Source organism: Silene latifolia, unplaced genomic scaffold (genome assembly GCF_048544455.1).
Source record: "Silene latifolia isolate original U9 population unplaced genomic scaffold, ASM4854445v1 scaffold_57, whole genome shotgun sequence".
NCBI lineage: Eukaryota > Viridiplantae > Streptophyta > Magnoliopsida > Caryophyllales > Caryophyllaceae > Silene > Silene latifolia.
The window spans coordinates 6297144-6302826 of record NW_027413480.1 but is presented as its reverse complement, the minus strand read 5'-3'; the positions used below and the strand labels follow the sequence as shown (position 1 = coordinate 6302826).

General features: G+C 41.2%; 1 non-coding gene across 1 annotated transcript; it reads right to left on the bottom strand.

Moving 5' to 3' along the window:
* Nucleotides 1-268: 268 nt before the first annotated feature.
* LOC141639858 (small nucleolar RNA R71) lies at nucleotides 269-375 on the bottom strand. The gene has a single exon (XR_012542720.1). It is a non-coding gene; the product is annotated as a small nucleolar RNA R71 (small nucleolar RNA).
* Between the last annotated feature and the right edge of the window lie 5308 nt (nucleotides 376-5683).

Here is a 5683-nt window from a genome sequence, read left to right as displayed (position 1 = left end):
CATCCAATTAGTTGAGAGGAGCCAATTTGGGGGGATGCCTAGTGAGGACCCTCATTCTCATATGGAAAACTTTTGCGACTATTGTGATGCAATCTCTCAAACGGGCGTGACTCAAGACCAAATTAGATAGGTCTTATTTCCTTTTTCCTTAATCGGCACCGCGAAGCAATGGTTGAAGGGCCTTGATAAGGCAACCCTTGGAATAGATTCTTGGAAGAAGTTGGCTCTAGCTTTCTACAAAAAATTCTACCCACCGGAAAAGACTAACATGCTAAGAGCTCAAATTACGGGTTTTAAGCAAAGGGATGAAGAGTCTTTGTATGAAGCTTGGGAGCGGTTCAAGGGAATTTGTCGCTCATGTCCTCACCATGGACTTAGCGAATGGTTTTTGGTACAACAATTTTGGAATGGTTTATATGAAGATTCTAGGAACATTCTCAATATGGGATCGAATGGAATGTTCACCGAAGTTGATGACAATCAAACATGGAACAAGATTGAGGAAATGGCGGTCCATAACTCACAATATAGTAGACCTCGTAAGGCTACTAGAGGAGGCAAGTATGAAGTGGACTCCGTTACTCAATTGGGTGCTCAACTTAGTGCTCACATTGACACAATCAACTTAAAGTTTGAACAAGCTATGGCTAGACTTGAGGAAAAATCATCAAAGCATCATGTTAATGCCATGACGGCATCCTCATCAATCCCAAGTGGGATATGTGAGAATTGTGGAACTTTGGGACATGACCAAGGTGAATGTAGGGGAACAAATGAACAAGTGAATGCTTTCCAAGCATGCACAAGTGGTACCCCTTATTCCAACTTTTACAATGAAAACACCAAATTCCATCCAAATCTCTCATACAAAAGCCAAAATGTTCAAAACCCTCAAACAACATACACTCCACCACCCATGAGAAACCAAAATCAAAGACCCTTTTACAATCAAAACCAAGGTTACCAAAATCAAAATCCATACAATCACCAAAATGACCAAGGTTTTGATGTCCAAAAAGCGGTCCTCCAAATGCAAAATAATCAACAAGAATTTTTCACTCAAATGCAAAAAGATAGCCAATCAAAGGAAACCACCATCAACAACATTCTAGCTCACACCAAGATGTTGGAAACACAATTGACTCAACTAGCATCTTCAAGCTCACAAAGACAAAAAGGGCAATTACCACCTCAAAGTAATCCCCCTAGACATGAAACGGTTAGTGCCATTCACTTGAGAAGTGGTACAAGGTATGAAGCACCGAAGAAGCAAGTTGAGGATGAAGTTGTGGAAGCTAGTGAAAAGGAAGAAATTGTGCAAAACTCCAAAGATGGAGAATCATCAAAAGAAGAAAGTTCAAAGAAAAATGAAGACAAGGCCAAGGAGAAGGAGCCCATTGTGATTAGACTCCCTTTTCCAAGTCGTCAAGCCAAGCCCAAATTTGATGATCAACTTGGAAAGTTCATGGAGATTGTGAAGAATTTGGAAGTCTCAATTACTTTCACGGAATTAATCAATCACGTGCCGGCCTATGCGAAATACATGAAAGATATCCTCACAAAGAAGAAGTCGATCCGGAAGCTTGAGACTATCGCCTTCACTAAGGTGAGTAGTGCAATACTTCAAGGGAGTTCACCACCAAAGTTAAAGGATCCGGGAAGCTTCTCAATACCGTGTACCATTGGCGACACGACGATCAACAAAGCCTTATGTGATCTAGGGGCTAGTGTGAGTGTCATGCCGTACTCGGTGAGTAAAAGGTTGGGGATGGGAGAGCTTAAATGCACCAATATCACACTCCAAATGGCCGATAGATCGACGAAGACACCATTAGGGATATGGGAAGATGTCCCCGTGCGAATTGGGAAGTTTTTCATCCCGGTGGACTTTGTCATTTTTGATATGGAGGAAGATTCCAACATTCCAATCATCCTAGGAAGACCTTTCCTACACACCGCGGGTGCGGTGATTGATGTGAAACATGGTGAGCTCACTCTAGAAGTGGGAGATGAAAGCATAACTTTTAATCTTGACAAGACTATGAGAGCTCCTCGTTTGTATGAACCATGTTTCATGATTGATCATTATAGCCGAAAGGATGAATGGAAGAAATCGGAACTCCAATGGAAGAAGATAATTGAAGATGCTCCATTCAAAGAGCAAGTGAATTGTGACAAGGAGAGCTTGCAAAGCTCATCAAAATCAATCAAGGAAGAAGAGGATGGCCTCATTGGCCAAGAGAAGAAATTGGGAGAGTTGTCTCCATCTAAGCAAGAGATTTTCAATGATCAACTCAATGAATTTTGTGGTCTTTGGGACGACGAATTTGAAGGGATTTTTAATCCCTACATTGATAATGCCATCGATCAAGACCAACAACAAAGGCCAAGGTCTATTGAGAACCTCTACCATGATAATGAACAAGCCTTCGGTTACTTTTTCAAGGTGTTGAGCAACATCAACAACACCTTGGACATGCCCCCTTGACATCTCATCAAGAATGAGAGTTTGGTGGAGTCCTCCCTAAACCACCACTTGTAAATATTTCTAACTCCCTAACATACATTTCAATTCTTGTATTGCATTTTTGTCATCTTTGGATTTTTTTTTTATTTACTTTGATCAAAATAATTGTCATGTTTGAGAGAAGTGAGGGAGGGACTAACAATTTCAATTGATGTGTAGTGCTTTTAGCTTAGTGTGGGGATGACAATTGCCTAGGCTATCCATGCCTTAGTAGTGCCCCCACAATGAAGAACACAAGACTTGAAGAAATAATGGAAGAATGGTAAGGAAAATGCATTGTGCACGGATGGAACTGAATCCGTGTACACAGGGGAAGAATCCGAGCGGATTCCAGAGAATCTGCCCGTCTTGAAGAATCCGAGCGTACTGCAGAGAAGACGCCCGTCCTGAACTGAGCTGAATTTTGAAAAAAATTCTTGACTGTGACCGAATCCGGGCCTCCTGAGAAGCAATCCGCCCGTCTTGAAGAATCCGCCCGTCTTGTAAGAAAGACGTCTGTCTTTGCAGCTGAGGAAAACAAGCAAAATTTTCTGGACTGAAATCCGTCCGTCTTTAAGCAAATCCGCCCGTCCCGTGTTCAGCAAATCCGAGCGGATTGTCACCAATACGCCCGTCTTTAGGCGAGTTTTCTAAAGCCAGAAAGAGCAGAATCCGCACGGATTGGGCAGAATCCGCACGGATTGGGCAGAATCCGCACGGATTGCCCCTGCAGATTCGAAAATTTCGGTCTCTTTAAAACCCCTCCCACCTTCATTCATTCATTCATAAACACTACCCACAACATCAAAAACCTCATCCTCTCCATCACAAAAACAAAAACCCTCAACAACATTCACCAAAAACAAATCAAACCATCCTTCCAACAACAAATCAATCACTCCTTCTTCAACAAAAATCAAAACCAAGCACAAAATCTTCAACCTTTGAGTCGATTTTTGATTTCATAAAGGCAAAGCCTTTCACCTTCAAATCGATTTGGGCATACTACAAATTGAAGATTTTTCATTCTTTTCTTGGTTAGTTCATCAATGGCAAGGACTAAGGGAGCAACAAAGGCAACAAAGGCACCAAGGGCTAAGGCACTCTCACAAAGGCAAAAGGCTCTTCAAACAAAGAAAGTATTGGCTATGGTGGTAGCAACACCAAACTTGGAAGTGCAACAACAACAACAACAACCTTCTATGGGAGCAACAACACCTTCTACTCCGGTAATTGATCAACTTTTGCATTATCCGGAGGTAACTTTTATTTCCGATACCCATAGAAATACCTTTGTCAAGTTTGCTATGAAGTCATTACAATCCGCCAAATTCATATGTGAAGATACCTTAGAAAAATTGGGTGTTCTTGAGCAAACTAGAGCCTTTTTCAATGCCATGGGGTTGAAGAAATTGTTTGAAACAAGGGAATTGACATACCCCTCCCTTAACTTGGAATTTTTAAGTTCCTTGAAAGTCACCAAAGTTGAGAATAGGGAGAATCTCGAGTTTCGTCTAGCTAATGTTAGTAGACGCATTACCTTTAGGGAATTGAGTGAAATTTTGGGTCTTAGTGATGAACCAAGTTATTTTAAGAATTATGGAAAGTATGACCCCGAACCTCTTTGGGAGGCAATCTCCGGGAAGAAATTTGAGGATTTTCATGCAAGTCGTGCTCTTTTGGTCCACCATCCGGGCATAAGAGTATGGCACAAGGTCGTCGGTAACACCATAATTGTTAGGAAAGATACCAACCATTTCACAAAACTTGATTTTATTCTCCTTGAATCGGCTTTGAACATCGGAAGAGTACACACCAAGCCTTACAATTCTTTGAGGCTCTTGGTAGATAGATGGCTCAACATTGATTGTGGGAAGAAGGGCACGACCGTTATTGTCAATGGCGGCCTAGTCACTATCCTAGCTAAGCACTTTGATCCTAACTTCAATAAGGATAACAAGTACAAAGCAAAGGAGGGTGGCCATCTTGTTGATATGCATACTATGATTCACAAGTTCAAGTGGGTTGCCCATAACCCCCTTGACACTAAGTATGGATGGCTCACTAGTAAAGCTAGATCGTTCACCTTGCCTTCAAAGATTTGTCGTCTAAGCGTCCACCGGACCAATTATCTACTCCCCCTTTCCAAAGAGGCCGAGTATATCATTCAACAACAAAAGGGTGATCTTGAAATGCCCTCCTCTTCCATTGTCATACCACCTTACCCCTTTGAGTATGAAGAGTTCAAGCCGGAAGGAGTTGAAGTTGGGAAAGACTATGTGACTCTTCTCATGCAAGCAATGCATAAGCAAGCCTTTGAAGATCGGAAAAATGCTTATTTGGCTCAATATCCACCTCTCCTACACTTAGCTAGGCAAGGACTACTTGATCCATCTTGTCCTTTGCCTAGTTGGGCGGATAGAGAAGTCCTATTTCCGGATGCATCTAGGGTCGTTTTGGGTGACAATGAGGTTGTTGGAAATGATGAAGAAGTTGATGATAATATTGAGGAAGAAGCAAGTGAAGAAGAAAAGGATGGTGAAGATGATGATGAGGAAGATGAGGAAGAAAGTGAAGAAGAAAATGACAAGGGAAGTGGCAATGTGGCCACTTCTAATGAGGGAAGTGATGGTGATAGCATGATGGAAGATTAGCAAGCCTTGGAGACTCCTACCCTCCCATGGTTTGTCTATTTCTCTCTTTGAATTTTATTTAATTTTGATCATTGTTGGACTAGTCCTAGCACAATTAGAGGACTCACACCTCGGTACCATTGAGGTGTTCTCATTTTATTGTTCCCATTTTCAAAATCCAAAATGACAAATTAGTTTCATGCATAGCATAGTGTGTGCATGAACTACACCCATCCTTGGACATTAGCAATAGTGTCTCACTCGGTTTGGGGAAGTTAATGCATACACAACGGGAGGTAATCTAAATTATCCTCTCCGTCATAACAAAAACCATGCATCATGTAGTGTAGCTTAGTGTAGATTGCATTTAGTATAGAAATCATGCATCATCTTTGCATAATTTCCATCATTTTGGCCATTGAGGACAATGCCCATATTAGTGTGGGGATGGGAATTCTAACATTTAACTCTTATTCAAAAATCCAAAAAAATCTCAAAATCATAAAAATTTGAAAATTGAAAACCCAAAAACATGTTTATTTAT